The sequence below is a fragment of the Neovison vison genome, chromosome 3, assembly GCF_020171115.1.
Source record: "Neovison vison isolate M4711 chromosome 3, ASM_NN_V1, whole genome shotgun sequence".
In the NCBI taxonomy this organism is placed as follows: Eukaryota; Metazoa; Chordata; class Mammalia; order Carnivora; family Mustelidae; genus Neogale; species Neogale vison.
In genome coordinates, this window is record NC_058093.1 from 54,244,157 (window position 1) to 54,264,107 (window position 19,951).

The following is a 19,951-nucleotide window of genomic DNA, read 5'->3' on the forward strand; positions in this document are numbered from 1 at the left end:
CATGATATCCTCTGTTGGCTTTAGAGCTTCATTTTCTTTATCAAATGCACTTGGTTAGGCCTTGGAATGAAGGAATAGGAGTGGGCATTTATGAAGAGACTTCTCTGGGCTTAGCTCTGAGATCTCACAATTGCCTGAGAAAGAAGGGAGTTATCCCAGAAAGGGAGTTTCCTGAAGTGATGGAGAAATAAGCCCTAACTTGAGGGAAGGGTACCAAAGAGGATGGCAACGTGAGATCACTAGAGGCCAATGTACTTCCTTTACAATTAACTAAATGCTACCGTTGTAATTTGGTGAAAACCTTGGGGGTGGAGAAATGGTTTTATCCCTGTTCCCCAATTCAGAGTCAACTGAACATGTTCATCTTCTAGTGCCTCAGGATGGAATCTAGGGGTTGGTTTGGAAATGTTCTAGCTTGGAGCAGAACTCCTAATGGCTGTCCACTGACGTGGTTTGTTTTTGTGGTTTTTTGTGTGTTTTTTTTTTCTTTTTCTTTCTTTTCTTTTTTTTTGGACATTCTGTATTATTCTATTAGATCAGCATGTGGCTTGTTCTAGTTAAAAACAAAATCTGATTATGAGCCATTATTTGTTTAAATTACTGTAAGCAAACACAGTAACTTATTTATTTTTAATCCAAGAGTTGATTATGAAGCTTGTGGGTTACTCAGAATTATTTTGCAACTTCTGCTCTCTGCTCTGCTTTTTTGGCCTCCTGACCATTTCATTTACAAGAGTTCCTTTCCTGCAACTGAAGTGAGTAGAAATTCTAGGCCCTCCCTGTGCTACCTAACCTGTTGGGGTCTGCCGTACCGGTCAGGTCGGCTTGACAGGAGAGCCACCCAGCTCCCCAGACACTGGATCTCTCCCCCGCTTCCATCAGGGGCCGGAGGCTTCTACACAGAGGCTTCGCTTGCCTGGGGGTGGTGTCAGTTTAAACCGCACCGGGAAGGATCAAACACACATCATCCCCTTAGAATGCAAGTATTATGTAGCCCAAACAACTGCAGAGAAGCAATTTCCGAGGCAACAGGACTCAGGATACATTTCTTCATTCGGGGCTGGGGGAGGGATTAGTTGTTAGGGACGGTTCAGAGGACATTAAAGGAGGTGTTCAGTGACTTACTTTACTGTCTTAACATATCCATCAGTCAGAGGAGTCCAAAGTGTAAATATCAGAGAGAAAAATCCGTCCTGAGCAGGTTCCCCGCCCCCAACTTTATCATCACTTATAGATAATTAAGCAACAGAGAGGGGGGCGGTGTCATGTTTTGTTTGGTCCCCACGGAGAAGAAGAGCGTGTTGCAGAATCGTTCACACCTCCCGGAGGTGGCCGTACGAACCCCCGCAGAACCCGGCTCGCGGGGAGCTGGCGTGAACAGGTCGTTTACCTGGGATGCGAGTTTACTGCGGGGCGGGGTTGGAGGGACAGGTAAAGCCAGAAGGTTTCCGAGTGCGCACAGAAGGTCCCCAGCCTCTACTTCGGGAGCAGGTCTCCGCCAGCACCGGGCGACGCACCCCGCGCGGGGCCGCGGGCGCGTTGTGCGGTGGATCGCGACCGCCAGTCCGGGGGGAGAGGCGGCGAGGCAGTGGCGCCCTCGCCACCCCAGCGCCTGCGCCGTAAAGCGGCGGCGGCGCCCAGCCCTGGGGCACTCTCCGGGCGACAGTCCCGCCTCCTCGCGGGGCTGGGCGCCCCCCCACCCCCGCCTCCCGCTGCGAGCTCCCGGCCCCAGTGGGCGTGCTCGGGAGCGCGTCCCGCCGGCGTCGCAGACGGCGGGCTGCATGGGGTCCCGAAGCACCAAGGAAGCAGCCTGGGATGAGAGTCGAAGGGTAGGAACGTGCGCGGAGGCGCGCCCCGAAACAGACGCCTGAAACCTCACTGGTCTGACCAGCGCTACAGGGACCGAATGAATCCCTTTACCAGAAAAGGGTTCCTCGGCTGGGGGATGTAGCTCAGTGGTAGAGCGCGCGCTTCGCATGTGTGAGGTCCCGGGTTCAATCCCCGGCATCTCCAAACAGCCAAGGTTACTTTTCTTTTCCTCTTCTAGAACGCTAGCATACATACGTTTTGCTTACATAATCAAGAGCTCTCGGAAACAGTCTTAAAGTGAGGCTAAGCTCAGAGAAACAATCTTACTTCTTGTAAGTAAAAGTGAAACCGGAAATTACCCTCGGTACTTCATTCTTCATGTGCATAAAATCAACTTTTGGATATCGTTACTTAACTTACTTGGGGAACCTAACACGCATGGGTGGAAAGTAAAGAAAAAAAAAAGAAAAGAAGGAGCCCTTGTTGCATTGGCCGGGAATCGAACCCGGGCCTCCCGCGTGGCAGGCGAGAATTCTACCACTGAACCACCAATGCTCACGGGAGAAGCTTCTTTCCACATTTTAATAGAAGAGATATTTCCGTGTGTGTAATGATTCCCCTTGTAATTATATGTTTTTGTATTTGATATTAAAGAAAGCAATGATATTTGTAATTATAATAAAATATTGGGAAAACATTAACATTTACAAAAAATCCTATTATATTAACTTCTGTTGAACTTATGAAGTGATTGTTCTGAAGCTGACCTTGGTGAGGCAGGCAAATGAAAATCTTGTTATGTATGTACAGGATTACACAATTACCTGGCTGTATGTAGACATTTAGACAATTTACATCAGCCCCTCCCTAATTATCTTTTAGCTATTGGGATAAATACATGATGATCTTTGTCAAGAACAGGAGATAAGGATGAGGGAGCTGTGACAGGAACTGGGACCCTGATCCAAATTATAAAAGTAAATTAGAACTATGTGATCTGAACAGGGAAAGTTGAAGCATTTGTGATTCTAGTCAAATGACCTAAATTCTCTAAACTGCCTCTTCCTTCATTGTGAATGACTTGATCATGGGACCTCTTTCAACTCTAATAGTATGAATCTGAGCCTTTACTCTTAGTGCCCACAGAAATTAAAACTGCAAATCTTGCAGCAAAGATATATGAGAGAGAGAAACTAAAGTGAAGGAAATGCATTTATGGAAATGAAGGTAAATACAAGATAGAAGTTTCTGAATTTAGACATCATTGGTCCTTTATCTGTGAGGGGGAAAATTCCCAACAATTTGAAGGATCTTTGATAGCTAAGGAAGATTTGGGGGTTGTGGGGGGAAGGGGATATGAGAAAATAATAGTAAACATGGTAGCAGTGAATATATGCTTGGCTATGTAAGGACATTACACATGGATTTGAACCCAGCGAGGTAGGTATTATAATTACCTCCTCAACAATTGGGAATTGAGGCTCTTAGAGGCAACACTGGAGCACATGTAGTATCGAGCAATCTTTGGTGCTCAGTCACAGCCCTGTTGCACCAGAAATACTACATTAGCTCAGGACATTATATATGAAAAATAGTAGAGTGGAGTTAGAAAAAATCATAAAAGGCTAAAAAATAATGTAAGAACTTCTACATTAAGATTTATTTTTAAGGGCTTTTAAGTGTGTGGATACAGGGCAAAATTTGAAGACGAATACATTATGAAATTATTAAGGCATAAAAGATATGAAGGGATTAGGGAGTCAGTAAATTGAAGCTGCAATCCTAAGTAACCTGTGGAAGAACAAGGTCAAAGCATTTTATCTGTCAGAGCCTCAGTTCTCTAAATGAGAGAACTGAAGAGAGATGTGGTTTTCAAATTACATTCTGAAGGGCTTTAACTTTCCAGAAGAGCCTCAGGGCCATTGGCTGGTGGGGCCCCACCTTTTTTGCCCAGGCCCCTCACTCCCACCAGGCCATTTTTAAACTCTCCCCTTTATTTGCATTTGAATTACAAGTCTGAAACCAAAATAAAACAAAACAAACAAACAAACCCAACCAAACAAACAACAATAAGAACAAAAAACCTTTGAAAAGCCCTGAACTAAATGACCTAAGTTGCTTCAAACTCCAAAATGTTGTGATTCAAAATTTAAAAACAGTCTAAATTCCCTCAGAACAAGAAACACTACCAAAAGTTTAAACAGATAGAAGGGATCAAATAAGAAGTAGGGCCTAATGGCAAACAATTTTAATGGTCTATCTACATTTTTTCTTACTGAAAAGTTCACAAGGTAAAGTCCACTAGGTAAAGTCTTACCTAGCGCCAGGACCACATGTGGTGCACTAAGCCAGTTACCCCTTTATCATTTCCAAAGATTGGTCTAGGATGGGTTTGTGACACTTCCGGCCAAAGACAGGGAAGCATGGACAGCTCGGGGCTTGTGAGAAAGATAGTATGGAAGGTCTCTTTTGCCATTTTTTCCCTGCTGGTAACATTGCCATATGATTTGTAATGCTTGGCGCTGCCCAGCCATTTTATGACATGAAGAGAGACTGAGGATGATTCAAAAGAAGGATAGAGACACTGTATCATCTTAGGATTTTCTCCATCCAGACTTTTGGTTAGGTAAGACAATTAAAGATCCTTATTGTTTAAGCCCCTTTAAGTTGGGCAATTTGTAATACACAGCCAAAAGCATTCCAGGTATGTGTCTGTGTCTGTTTAGTAGTTCACTTATTTCTGATAGAAGTCTGGTGCATCTTCTGTTCTGTAGAGAATTGATACCTTGAGGTTTGAGTGAGGTTAACTTTCTCCTTCATCTCTATTTCTCTGTCACAGTGGTGGATATGTGAAACAGATCTAGCCAAATATTTTCCCTTTTCACTGTGTTTAATTTGGAGATGGACATGTGGCTGTAGGTGAGACAACTTTCCAAGAACTTACCAGAACTTTCTTATCAGAGCTACAAGCAAAGACTATCTTTCTGCTCAGGTGTTCAAATGGGTGAAGCATAGAGCTAGATTTCCTGCTACCTTGCTCGTCCAAGAAATAGAGCGAGATACACATCCCCAATATGACACCGAGTCCCTAGAAGCAACCATACCTAGCTAGAACAAATTCTGGCTTTGTGTTTATGTGAGTCCTTAAGTTGTCCTTAGAAAATAAGTTGTCTTTTTCTATGTAGTTTGAGTAGTATTATATTTATATTGCTCACATCTAAACAACAAAAATTGAGAAATAATTTTACCCCAAACAATAAATTTAGAGAATTCATTATCCATAAATGTGATATAACCTGAAAGTTTAAGAAAATTTAAAGAAATGAATCTGTGGTAGAATTACAAGAAGACAATAAAAACCATGAAAAAGTTTGTAGGAAGTATCCCTTGTTTGTTGGAATAAGGATACTTTGTAGCAGGGAAAGCCCCTGAAATTTTTTTGAGCAGCACAAGGAACAATGTATTTGACCGGATCATCTGGCAACAATGTGCCTGAGAAGTAGGCGTGAGAGAGACTGAAAGTCGGGAAATGCACTCAGGAGGTGCTTACAAATGGGAGTGGAGATGCCCCAAGGTCCTGAACCAGGTGGAAGGTTCTAGCATGAAGTTCATGGCAAGGAAGAAGGAAGGGGGAAAGGAATCTAGCTTAAGTGACTGGGAAAATAATAGTATCGGGTAGGAAAGTCAGGAAGAAAAATGACTGGAAGGAAAAGGGTGGAGTAAAGTGTTCACTTTGGGCAACATAGACTCTGAGGTAAGCAGCGGGAAATGCCTCCTGGGCAGTTGACATCTAGATCTAGAGAAAGCCAAGGCTACTGAAGTGGAGTTGGGAGCTGATAGCACAGCCATGAAAGATTAAGTATCTAGAAGTGGAGGAAATCACAGACAGAGGACAGCTGAGGGCAGACCCCTGAGAAGTGGTAGGAGTTGGGGAACCAAAGGTAGAGATACAGGGGAATGGGTTGTCATGGAATCTGTGGAAATCTTCAGGCAGACAGAACTTCCTCTCGTTAAGGCTGAGTAACACATCCTGACGAACACATGCGTTGTTGTGTTTCAGAGCTATGCTGTGTACTAATCCTGTTTCACATCAGAGGTGCTGTGGAGGGAGTGATTTCATTGCTGGTACGGCCAAGCGTGGAACAATCACAAGATGGCCAACGGTGTCTTCTGGGTGGCATACGCCAGCACTTTCCCTAGTCTGCTGAGCAACCGTGCCCTGCTGAGTGGCCCCTCCTGGGTCTGGCAGAGAGGAGGAAATGGGGAGTGCCGTGGAATGTTACACAATCATTTCTCTTAGGAAACCTGTCATTGTGACAGCCCAGTGGGGCAAGCGGGGACTTGTAATATGCATCATAGCCCCTTGGAACAGTTGCTCAGGGCACCCTAGTCCCTGGTTGGCTTTGGCTCACCATGGAGATATGGCCACGCTTATGTCATCTGAAGAAAACAAACCATTAAGAAACAGAAACAGTTCATAGAATACATAACCACCAAAGCAATGCTTTTTTATTTTTTTATTTTTTTTAACTTGTGAGCGATTGTATTGATTTAATACACACAGCTTATTTCTGTCCCAGGTTACAAACTAGCCCTGGGGAAATGGTGGAGCCAGTCATTTGGATTGCCCTTTACTGGCTGGGAATTAAATCATTACTTATTCCATTTTAGAATCACAAGTAGTACCCCAAGGCCTACTTTCCTAAGGATTAAAATCAAGGCATGGAAATGAAGAATCCAGGTGTAATTCTCAGATGCATGCAGATGTTGAGAATGCAGCAATATTTCCTGGAAAGCTGTCACTGCAAATGCAGCCTGCTCAGGATGTGCTCCTCCCTACTCCTCCAGCATGTCCAATTAGTCAACGAGTCTGATTTTCCCCTTTTAAAACAGCATCAAATCTCGCTCTTCCTCCTCGGGCCCATCCCTTGGGCCTGGCGCTGATCCTTATCAGCTCACTTCCTGGGTTACCTGGGAAACCTCTTCTTTCTGTTGCCATTGCCCATTGCCATTGCCCGTTGCCCCTAGTTGAATCCCCCTCTCCCTCGCCTACTCCTTCCCTTCCTTCCTTCCTTCGTTTCTCATTTCCTTAATTTTGGAAAAGTCAGTCATTCCTTTATTGCCAGTTCAAGATTGAATTAGTCTCAAATTCTTACAGCGTCTTCAGGGGAGAGGATATGTGGGTCTCGACATTCACTCATTTCTGCTGCAGCGTTTATTCAAATACTCTTGAGCTGGGCCACTTGGACACCTGCCACCTAATGGCAGAAATGGCCTTCTCCTCCCTTCCGTCTTATTCCTCTCAAGTCATTTGGTCTTTTAAAAGAGACATACATTTTTTCATAAGGAGCCCATGCATATGGTGCAAAATTCAAAAAAAGTATTAGACTATGCACTAAAAAGCTTGTCTTCATCCGACCTTCCACCCGTTACCCTCATTTCCTGGGATCTGTTTATTAGAGGCCACCCACTGCCATCACTTTCTTGCATTTTCATCCACAGATACCATATGTAGATACAAATATTGCATACGGCTTTTATGCACAAGTGGTCGACACCATACATACCGCTGTACTCATTGCCTTTTCTTTCTCTCTCTTTTTTAAAAAGATAGATATCGAAATTGTTTCTTCTATCCAAGTGGAGTTACCTCATTCTTTTTAATGGTTCTATGTTCATATCCAACTGCCCTTTACTGATTAGGAATTAAAACATTATTTATTCCATCTCACAATCACAAATAGTGCCCAACGGCCAAGTTCCCTAAAGATTTAGAATCAAGGCAATGGAAGTGAAGAATCCAGCTCAAAGGCTAAGATGTAGGAACATGCTGAAAATGTGCGTTGCATAAAGGTCCTGTCCTTACCTTAACCAGTTCATCAGCTGAGGACATTTATTCTGCTTCTGATGTTTGGTAGTAGAAACAACAGTGCAGTGAAAATCTTTGAACAAATGCTATTTGGTTCACTTATTAAATATCTGCTGGATAATTTCCTAGAAGTGCAACTGTTATGTCAAAGGGTGAGAGCATTTTAAATATTGATACAAAATTTGAGAGGCGGGGTGGGGAATCATGGGGGGGAGGGAGGGAAAAATGGGAAACAAGATGGGATCAGGAAGGGAGACAAACCATAAGAGATTCTTAGTCTCAGGAAACAAACTGAGGGTTGCTGGGGAGTGGGGGAGGTAGGGATAGGGTGGTTGGGTGATGGACATCACAGAGGGTATGTGCTATGGTGAGTGCTGTGAATTGTGTAACACTGATGATTCACAGACCTGTACCCCTGAAACAAATAATATATTGTATGTTAATATAATTTAAAAAATTGATACATATTGTGGCATTATTCCTAAGAAAGATGTATATTTTTTTAAACATTGCTTTCATTTTATCAACATTTAAACATTGTTTTCATTTTGCTCACACACTTCAGTGGCTCCTAATTCCAACCACATTTTTTAAATGTTGCTAGACTCAGGGCAAGCCTCACTGGATGTGCAACCTGTGCATTTGTACAGGGTCTTATACTTAGCTTAGCTATAGCTGTGTTGTAATTTTTAATTTTCAAACAAGCATCCCTGAATTTTCATCTGGCACTAAGAATTATGTAGCCAGTCCTAGCTAGATTCTCCAGCTCCCCAACTCCCATGCCCATTTTAGCTATTGTAGCCATATATAGGGATGTATGTTTGTATGTATGTATGAAGGAGAAGCAGGCTTCCTGCTGAGCAGAGAGCCTGATGTGGGGCTTGATTCCAGGCCCCCGGGGTCCTGACCTGAACCAAAGGCAGATGCCTAAGGATTGAGGCACCCAGGTGCCCTGCAGCCATATATTCTTGCTGCCCTCTGTTATGCACAAAACACAGCATGTTCATACCTAACAATGGTGGCTTTCTTCAGGTGGCTTTCTCCACTCTGGACATTTCCCTTATTCTCTCTGCATCTTTTCAAGGGTAGTTTCAGCTTGAGATCCATTTGGGGATCCTTTTAACCTTCTTGTATTTTCCTTTTTCTCTCTGACTCCAAAGCTCTGCCTCTTCCATCCTGCATCTTGCTGTTTATCAGTTCTGGTTCTTTCCCTCAAATCACTTTAACAGGAGAGTCATTTATTTTGTCTGGGCCTCAGTTTCCTTGGGTGGAAAATGAAGTTATTGTTCTAGGTCACCAAGATTCTTCTCAGCATTAATAATCCATGAACTTTTCATTTTGCTTTGAAAGATGCTGAGCTTGAGGTTTTAGACAAGATATACAAGTCTGACTAGGTGGAAACACCCAGCTGGATTCTAAGAGAGGTCATGGGAGAGTAAAAGGACACTAGATGATAGAGCCATATGTTTGGGTGGAGAAGACATTTTCTAATTACTTTTAAAACGTTAACAAAGAAACTCAAGTTAAAAAAGAAGACATCTGGGGTGCCTGGCTGGCTCTGTTGGTAGATCATGTGACTCTTGACCTCAGGGCTGGGAGTTCAAGCCCCTTGCTGGGTGTGCAGCTTACTTAAAATGAATCAAATAAAAAGTTTAAAAGGAGATATCCTTTTAGGCCCACTAGACTAGATGATATTATAAAGCCATATAATGCTCAGTGTGGGCAAACACACAAGGACATTTGACCCTGTGCACCACTGGTGGGCATATGGGTGGGGGCAGCCATTTCGGAGAGAAACTGGTACCATTTGGGCACATAAGGTTTGCATATAAACCATGGACTAGTATTTCCATTTGGAAATACTTGTATATGTAAATTCTTATGTAGGTCAAATAATTTCTCATAGAAGTCCCTAAAAGGACTTATGCCAGGATCTTCATTGCACTGTTATTTGTGGAAGCAACCTAAGTGTTCCCTAGGAGAGTGGGCAGGTAACTGCCCACTACCCATTACCACCGGTTTGGTAATGGCCCACACCGTGACTCATATGCAGCTTGTGGGAAGGAATGGCTGATATGCGTCACGGATTAACATGGATGCTCGCAGAAACGTAGCACCTAGTGAATCATATCAGCTACAAAATGAGATACGACAATGTAATTTACAATATGTTTGAAATTACGACATCAAAACAATATGTGTTTTGTAAGGTCCCATATAAACAAAGAGATGTATTTTTTTTAAGGCTTTATTTATTTACTTGAGAGAGAGAGAGAGAATGAGTGGGGTGAAGGACAGGGGGAGAAGCATCCTGATGCAGGGTTCAATTCCAGGATTGTGACCCAAACCAGTAACAGACACTTAACTGACTGAGCCATTCAGGGTCCCTCAAGGTCATGTATGTTAAGCACAGTCTGGTGATGGTTTATAGGGAGGCAGAGGGAACAGGATAGGGGTAAGGGAGCAGAGTGAATAAATATATAATAAAACAAAGAGGTATGGTCCCAATGATACTAGTATGTCATGAACAGAGAAGTATGATTAACTCAATTTTAGACAAATGAGTTCTTCCAATTCAAAAAAAAATGATAAAAAGTAAAGCATACATGTTATAAAGATGCAAACAGTACAGAAATGTATAAAATCAAAAGTTAAATCCTTCTTCCATTCTAGTATAATTTTCTTCCTTGCTTCTGGAATTAGTTCTTGAAATTTTCAAACATTCATAATTTCTGTTTAACCTATCTCTCTCTACACCCATTTCAGCACAGGCAGATCTGCCCTTGCTATAATAATGACAGAGTCCTCCATGGTGGAGAGACATATCATAATTTAATCAATCCCTTATTGATGGACCCTGTTTACTAGAATGTTTCTCATTTGCTTATTGATTTTTCAGAGTATTTGTATATTAATAAACCTTATTAGTGTTTTCCTTTCCTGAGCTCCTACACTATTTCTAGTCCCTATCAAAATTTATCTCAAATATCCACTCTTTCTATTTTTTACTGTTACTCATACTTTCCTAATACATTGCATTTTTGGTCAGGGAAACTTTTATGTAGTTATTTTGTTTGTTTGTATGCTTGTGTTTCAGCAGTCCCTAACACAATATTGGATATAAAGTCATTTTTCAGATCTTCTGATTGACATTGTGAATTTCATATGCAAAGTAATCTATGAAGAATCATCAATTATTTATAAACAATAATCTTTTTTTTTTTCAGTAGCAAACTCCAACTGAGGTCTAGAAATATTTAAAAACAATCTCTCTTCCTCTCTCTCTCTCTCTCTTTTCTCCCCCCACTCCCTTCCTCTTTCTCATATCCTGGGAAAATAACACTGACCATATCATCCTCAAACATTGCAAAATTACTCCAAAATTACAATAGAAAATGAGTGACTGTTGGTATAATTTGTATATCAGATGTGGTTGTGTTGAATTATTTCCCCCAAAATTCATCTGTGGAAGTTCTAACCCTTGGTACCTGTGCATGTGACTCTTTTGTTTATTTATTTCATGAACTAGGGTCTTTGAAGATGTCTGGGATGCTGTTACAGAGAGGGCGCTAATTCAGTAAGACTGGGTCATTATAAAAAGGGGAGAGCTGGACACACACACACCCACACACACACAGGAAGAAAGAAGTCCATGTGAAGAGGAAGGCAGGGATGGGGCAATGCATCTACAAGCCAAGGAACACCAAAGCTTGTTAGCAAACCTCCAGAAGCTAGAAAAAGGCAGAAAGCAGACTCTCCCTCACAGCCCTCATAAAGACCAAGCCTCCCAATGCCTTGATCTAGAACTTCAAACCTCCAGAACTCTGAGACAGTACATTTCTTTAGTTCAAGCCACACAATTTGTGGTACTTTGTTGCTGCAGCCCTAACAAATGAAAACACAAGGTTATCAGGAAGAAGAAACTAAGCAGTTAAAACACTACACTATTCATTTTTTAACTTGGCAGAAACCAATATATGTGTTTATTAATAACAATAACTTCATTCTTAACATGAATTCTTGCCTTAGATAGACTCCTACTGTTTAAGCAACACAAAGCTAGACCAAACAGTGATCTGATAACAGAAAAGTTAAGAAACGACTCAACATGAGTAAATAGGAAAGAAAACTGAATTCCATGAATAAACTCTTCTGCAGAAATAGTGCCTTGGTTACCAGAGATTTAACTATTTAACTTAAGGAAGCTTAGTAAAAGTATTGAAATAATTTAATCTAAGAAAGTAGTAGTTACCTAAAGAAATTACAGGTAACTTCTTTAGGAAGACTCACAGATGATATAATTAACAACAACTTTTTTTTTTTTTTTTTTTTTTTTTGAGAGAGAGAGAGAGAGATCTCCAGCAGGGTGGGGATGGGGCTGCAAAGGGAGAGGGAGAGAGAGAATCTTAAGTAGCTCCATGCCTAGCAGGAGCTGACATGGGCTTCAATCTCAAAATCCTGAGATTATAACCTGAGCCAAAATTAAGAGTTAGATGTTTAACTGGCTGAGCCACCCAGGCACCCTGACAAACACATTTTTTAAGAATAGGTTTCCCTTAGAACAAGTTTTTAGATTAATTCCTACTAAATGTTTCTAGTTCTATTTCCATTATTAATTTGGGGGTTAGAAACATTAAATATAATTAATGCTCATGAAGGGTGGCAGAAACAGGCATAAAACAAGGAGGACACAAAACTTTCGTGACAGAATGAAATATTTTTATTTTCACTTTTTAATCACTTAAATATCATTGTAATATCAATACATTTGTTTTGTCAAATGCTTTATCGATGAGCTTCACTTCGCAAATTTTCTGATTTGCTCTTAAATGTGCTGTGTCCATTTATAAATGTAACTCAGGTTCCCACATGTCTCTTCAGCTTTGCACACACGCTCACACACGCTCACACGTACATATGCATTGCAGTTTTTCCCCCAAAAGGAAAGGTGAAGGAGAAATCTACAGGGATGTGTGAGAATGAGGCATTTGACTATGATATCCTTGAGTGTTCCTTTTTATATAGCTTTGTATTTTGAACCATATAAACATATTCAAATAACAGTATTTAATAAGAAATAATAAGGAAATCCAACCCTAAAATTTGAATGTAAACAGAAACCAGGGAGCCTAACTGTATATAAAACATAACCACACATATACGAAAGAATGAACTCAAATAACATTTGACCACAGTACTTTGCCTATATATTCTTTGTAACAAGTATTCTGAGGAAATAAGTAGCAAAATAAATGTTGACTTTTACATGGTAGATGTGTCATTAATGGTGGTATTGATTTAAAAAAAAAAAAGAAAAAATAGGGGTATTGATGAATTGATTCTGGAACTCTTTTATATGTATCATATAATAATGTGAATGGGTAATATATTGATGTTCTGTGGTCTTAAGTTTTTCACTTTGGACAGGGAGATAAAAATATAGGTTGAAGGAGTATGAAAAAAACTCTGTTACCAAATTTCAACTGGAGATATTACTTTAAAAAAATCATGATTTAAAAAGGCTTTCCTGGGGTGCCTGGGTGGCTCAGTGGGTTAAAGCCTCTGCCTTAGTCTCGGGTTGTGATCCCAGGGTCCTGGGATCGAGCCCCACATCGGGCTCTCTGCTCAGCCTGGATCCTGTTTCCCCTCTCTCTCTCTGCCTGCCTCTCTGCCTACTTGTGATCTCTGTCTGTCAAATGAATAAATAAAATGTTTAAAAAAAAATAAAAAGGCTTTCCTTTAGTTTTGTCAACTGAAAGGCATGGGAGCAATGGCACTCTAGTATCCAATGAGCTTACCTCAAGACCTTCCTGATGTATCCTGGTATGGTGGAGGTGAGGGTAAGGGGCAGAAGGGCTCACCACGAAGAAGCGTGTATGCTATTTCCACCTTATTATAAGGACAATAATGTATGTAATTGTAGGGAGAGGACTGTGTGAAAGAAGGGATTATTGGACTGGTATCGTGGTGAGGTAAACGCACCCTGTCATTCACTGGCGATGTGATTCACTGCCTTAGTTTTCTGCCTTAGTTTTAACATTTATTAAATAGATGTAACAGTAGTTCTGGTCTCCCTGGATGAGGAGCATGTAGCTAAAATATGCTTCTCTAGTCCAACACAAGTATCCCCAACTCTTCCCAGGGACAATTTTTTTTTCCTTCGATGTATTAATAACATTGATAAAGTTGCAGTTGGCTATAGCCCTTCTGCTTCTCATTTTTGCTGCCTGTACCAGATATTACTGAAATCCGTCGATGGTCAGACTGTTGTTTCTAGGCTACATCGGAACACAACGTGCTAAGTAATGTGAGAGGGCAAGCAAAGCCTGCTAACCAGAGGTGAATTCTCTTCTAAAAAATCTTTGTTTATTCACAACTAGAAAGTCTTCATGATAACTTATAGAGTAAGGGATCAAAGAAAGATCTAATGCTCCTATGTTTGAACGATCCTCCAGTGCCCACACCCTTCTAGTACTGGCAATCCACAGATCCTCTGCTCCTAAATTCTGGCTTCTCTATGTGTGTGTTCTGTTGTTTCCTTTTCCCTGTGGTCCTCAGACTTGCTCTTAGAGATTTTCTTCCAATGTCCTCGCTTCCTGCCACTTCCCTTTTTGGGTATTTATTTCCTTTAACCCAGTGCTCCTGAGGCTCAGTTCAGCTCAGTTTCTAAGGCCCCAGATTGGACGCCATTGGCCTAGAGAATAGGCCTAAGGCAATGTTTTGTACAACTTTGTGTTCTCTCTTAGGTTTTTTTTTTTTTTTTTTTTTTAAGTATTTTGAATTTTTTGTTTGTTTGTTTTGTTTTTGAGTTGTTTGTAAATGCCTTGAGCTTTTTACATCCAGGATTATGTTGTCCTAGCTGTGACATCATGGAACTGAGCAAACAATCTTTTTTTTTTTAATATTTTATTTATTTATTTATTTGAGAGTCAGAAAGAGAGTGCAAGTATAAGCATGAGCAGTGGGAGGGACAGAGGAAGAGGGAGAAGCAGACCCCCTGCTGAGCAGGGGCCCCCACCCTCCCACCCTGCCAAAGTGGGGTGGGTTACCAGGACTCTGGGATCATGATCTGAGCTGAAGGCAGATGCTTAACCAACTGAACTACCCAGACCCCTCTGAGCAAGAGGTCTTAATAGAAATGGACAGATTTAACTTTGGTTGAACACTAAGAACCTGTAACACATTTGTCTTTCTTTTTTCTTTACACTGATTTACTGCAAGAGGTTATATTGCAAAATCATATGCCATTTATCTTTGTTTTGCTCCTTAACATGCATGACCATCTTATCTTGAGTTTATGCTTAAAAGGTTAATATTGCTATTAGTTACTTGGAGACCTCTTCACTCTTCCCCTTTCCCTATTATACAGATACAATATTTACCCAAAAAGGATATTGCACCAGAGAAAGGAATATTCCATTTGGTCAATTAACTGAAAGTCTAACACAAATTATTTCCAATTTAATGTGATTTTCTTTCCACTTCTAAGACTAATTTTATGTAGTGGAAGGAAAATAATAGGGTTGGAGAAGAGAAGCAAAAATACATATAGTACTTTTAAGAAACTAGTCTTCATTCAGCTTGAACCAACAATTAAATAATTCTCAAAAACTGGAACACTTCTAGTTATCAGAAGGGGAAACTAGGGTTTAAGTAACTTGCTTAAGATCTTTTCAAAAATAAGTGGTTAAGGTTGGGATCCTGAACCCAGAACTTATATTCTTGACAACTTGGTCTATAACACAGCCATAACAAACTTACTTGATATTTGACTTCTACAAATTTTCAGTCATACTAAGTTCTGTATATTAAAGAATGCAACAATGGACATTTTTAGCAATTTTTCCTTTAGCGCCAAATAACGGGAAGATATCAAGTCAATAAGATGTATTCTTCTATGACCTTAAGGGCTATTAAACCTGAAGTTGTTCCTCAGAAGGGCAAGGATTCCAAGTGTAATTTCCATATTCTGATTCCATGATCCTAAATTATAGAAACAATACACATTCCAAAAAATAGCATTTATAATGCTTGAAGCATTGGTAAGAATTCTTCCTACAGATCTTTCATAAGCTTAAGGAATACTTTGCCTGCCCAGGAAAGCCAAGCCCACTCAGATAGTAAGTAACTTGCTTTCCTCAGTTTACCATCCTGAGTGAAGGTGCTTGCCCGAGTCTCTTGAGAACACTGGGAATCACAGGAGGCATCCACTAGCAGTGCTGAGTAATAAAGGCATAGGTTTTATCAGTCAGCTTTAGAGAGTAGTTCAGACAACTGCCTGAAACACTTGGGGCAGGGTTTCATGGTTAAGAGTACAGGACTTGGGCAGGCTACCAAGGTTTAAATCCCGTCTCCCTCTCTAGGTCTGTGAACTTCAACAGGGCATTTCTAGCTCTTTCTTAGTTGCTTCCTTGATAAAGGGGGCATGTAATTGTACTTATTTCACATGTATTCTGAGAATTATATGGGCTCAAAGCATATTAAATCTCTTCCACAGTGTCTGGCACACAAGAAGTTTAGCTCAATAAATGTTAGCTATTAATAAATAAGAAACAATACTGTAAGACCTGTGTCTAACCAGTATAAAGACAAGCAACATGATTATGAGCCCAAATAATAGGAAACTGAAAAAAGAAACTACATAGTAGACCACATATATTTTTGCTGAGTTTACAAAAATGGCGGTTTGGTACTTCATCAATATTTCGTAAATTTACTTGTACTTTTTGAGGCTGCTTTGGTAAGTGTGATGTCAAAATTAATAACCATAATGGCCTATCATATTTATAGTATATTTGTGGTCACAAAGTACTTTCAAGGCGTTTTGCTTTGCAACAACTCCGTGAGATCGATAACATACCCTTGTTTTACTAGTAAAGAAATGGAGGGTTAGAAAAAAAAAAAAAGGTTATATTTTTTAAAAGGCAGAACTGGGACTCAAGCAGTTTTTTTTTTTCTTTTCCATTCTAAGTTTCTAAATTTTCTTCCATAGGAGTGTGAAGAATGTAGATAAAGTGATTTATAAACTTTAACAAGATCAGCAAAAAGTATTCAGTTGGATTTAGATTGCCTCAAAAATTCAATCACTTCTGCTTAAATAATTTGCAATATGAAATTTCAAAGTTTTGATGCAAATGCATAAATCACTTGGAGACAAAGCTTGCTTTTTCCTTTTAATTGAAAGATAGGGTCTTGGTGTCATTCTTGCTATTACTCCAATTTAAAAATTGTAAGACAAACACAGTGAACATATGCCATGAATCGATTCTTAGCGTTCTAAATAAAACTGTTTCGAATTGGTGTTTAATTTTATTTTTTTTAATTTTTAATCAACATATAATGTATTATTAGCCCCAGGGATACAGGTCTGTGAATCCCCAGGTTTACACACTTCACAGCACTCACCATAGCACATACCCTCCCACGTCCATAACCCAACCACCCTCTCCCTCCCGACCTCCCCCCAGCAAGCCTCAGTTTGTTTTGTGAGATTAAGAGTCTCTTATGGTCGAACTGGTGTTTTAAAGCACACTAATAGTTGTTGAACGTAAGTGACATACAATTTACTACTTACACATGGACCTCATTCTTCAAATTTCATATAAACCAAAAGTTAAACTCACTAGTTCTGTAATAACTGATGCTGAAGCACAAGGATAGAGAATCAATGAGAGGTTAAACATTCATGTTAAAATATAAAGAATTAGGTCTGTTGTCTGAAACTGCTCAGATGCTCCTTATACCTATATGTCTAAATGTGTTTCTATCCCAAGACGTATGTGATCCCTGAACAGCTGAGATATTCACATGCTTTCTGGGAAAAGTATGAACCAAATGATCTCCAGTTAACGTTCTAGCTCTGTAGCTCTGTGACATTTCAGAGGCTTTAGCGGCATCATATTATTGGTGAACTTTATTAGAAAAGAAGTCAACTTTTTACATTCAGAGTGGATGAGATCTGAAAACTTTTCCAAAGGTTACTTCGTCTGTGTGTTACTTTAATGAGTACTTTCTAAATGATTGTGATTTCAATGCCATTTGTATTTAGAAAATGGGGAATGTTATCAATTATCCCATATATATTCTAAATAATGACAGTCCCAGGGGGGATCAATAGGTCTTTAATATATAATGTTAAATAAGGACATAAAAGCATTACATAACATTTAGCTAGATTTAGGAATGATGTTGTTATGGTGGTAAGTGCTCCTATTTCCTGCATCTTTTAGATAGTGTAATGACACATGTGCTGTTATTCAACTGTGGAAAAGTTGAGCAGGAAGAAGTCTAATCCAAACTCTTTACTTTTCATCAATTATTCATTCATTAAACATTTTTTTGAGAGCTTTCACGTGCCCAAAACTCTTTGAGTCACTAAGGTTACATCTGTGCATGAAAGAGACACAGTCCCACCCTTGTGGCACTAGCGTTCTTATATGGGGAGCTCAATAAAAGATACAGTAAATGAGAAAAAATGTGTAGTGCTCTAAACAGTGATAAGTGCTGTGGAGAAAAATAAACCAGGGAACATGTTGGCAAGGGACTGAAATTGTAAAGAAGATGGTGATGGAAGGCCTCCCCGAGAAAACAACATTCAAGAGAAGACCTGTGAAGAGGAAGATACTCTTGCAGACAGAATATGAAGCACAAAGTTTCCAGACTCTTTCCCTGCAGTAGAAGATGCTTGCCTGCCTTCCTTCCTTCCTCTTTTCTTTCCTAACAGAAAGGAGGTCCAATGGTTGGAGTGGAATGAAGGAAGCAAAAGTGATGGGTTAGGGAAATAAGTGGTAGGTGGAAGCCATGGTAAGTAAGGACTTTGGTTTTTTCTCTAAATGATACGGGAGGCCATTAGAAGTTTTAAGCACAGGAATGGACTGATATTACTTAACAGTAGTCTGGCAGCTGATTTGAGAATACAGTGAATGAGGACATGAAAAGAAGCAATGAGTCAAGTTACAATGTTTCAGTAATCCAAGCAAAAGATGATGGGAGCTGCGACCAAAATGTGAAGTGAAGATGGTGAGAATCCGAATATATTTTGCAACTAGAACTCAAAATTAGGTACCATCGAAGCTGAGAAAAATCTAGGCCTGGAGAAACTGTGGCTTGACTAAGAATAGTTGACCTAAAGATGCCTTCAACAGACTAATGGATGAAGAAGACATGGTCCATACATACAATGGAATATCATGCCTCCATCAGAACGGATGAATACCCAACTTTTGAATCAACATGGACTGGACTGGAGGAGATTATGCTGATTGAAATAAGTCAAGCAGAGAGAGTCCATTATCATATGGTTTCACTTACTTGTGGAGCATAAGGAATAACATGGAGGACATTAGGAGAAGGAAAGGAAAAGTGAATTGGGGGAAATCAGAGGGGGAGATGAATCATGAGAGACTGTGGACTCTGAGAAACAAACCGAGGGTTTGGGAAGGGAGGAGGATGGGGGTTTAGGTGAGCCTGGTGGTGGGTGTTAAGGAGGGCACATATTGCATGGAGCACTGCATGTGGTGAGTAAAGAATGAATCTTGGAACACTGGGGCGGGGGGGAAGAATGGTTGGCATGTTGCTTACTGCAGAGCTGAGAGTGGGTCATAGGTTTTCTACCCCATTGGATATTCCTCCCCAAAACCTCACTTGTATGAGAATGGGAATTGCTCATTCTTTGGAATCACAGTGGAGCATGAAAAATATTACTTAAATGAATGTGTCAGAATTCATGGTTTTAAATTAAGTGGGATATTTCAGAGGGTTCCCATGTTTTATATCAATTTGTCCTAAAGTTCAAGTTCATTTTCCTGACATACTGGACAGGGTAGATCTGGATTGATTTTTGCCTGTTTATCTAAGTGGTTAACATCTGACTCTATTCCTTCACTTATTCATCAGCTTTTAAAATGATTCTTGAGTGCCTGTTAGGATGCTAGATCCTGGAGGCTTAGCTACTACCTGTCTTCACTGACACCTCACCCTTGCTGCCCTCAGACACTGTTGGTCACTACTTTGTATTACTGGGTCACTGATAGGTACCTCTCTTGTAACGTTTACCACCTGAATTACATTTACCTGTTTAATTGCCTGACTTCCTCATGAACTTTTAAGCAATTTGAGTTCAGGATTTAGTCTTGCATTTTTCAGTTCAGGAACAGTCTTTGCATTTTTAAAAACTAGCATAATGCCATCCACATAGTAGGTAGTCATTGAAGGGTGAATTAGTCAGTTTTACTCAGAAAAATCTGGCTTTTGGGGACACTTTCTGGTTTTTTC

At 40.2% G+C, this 19,951-nt stretch overlaps 1 protein-coding gene and 2 non-coding genes across 3 annotated transcripts in view; 2 read left to right on the plus strand and 1 right to left on the minus strand.

Annotated features, from left to right (window-relative positions):
• GPD2 (glycerol-3-phosphate dehydrogenase 2) overlaps window positions 1–19,951 on the plus strand; it is a 215,185-nt gene that overhangs the window by 37,286 nt on the left and 157,948 nt on the right. The gene's annotated exons all lie outside the window — the stretch shown is intronic.
• Window positions 1,942–2,013, plus strand: TRNAA-CGC. The gene has a single exon. It is a non-coding gene; the product is annotated as a tRNA-Ala (tRNA).
• On the minus strand, window positions 2,294–2,364 carry TRNAG-GCC. Its single transcript has one exon. It is a non-coding gene; the product is annotated as a tRNA-Gly (tRNA).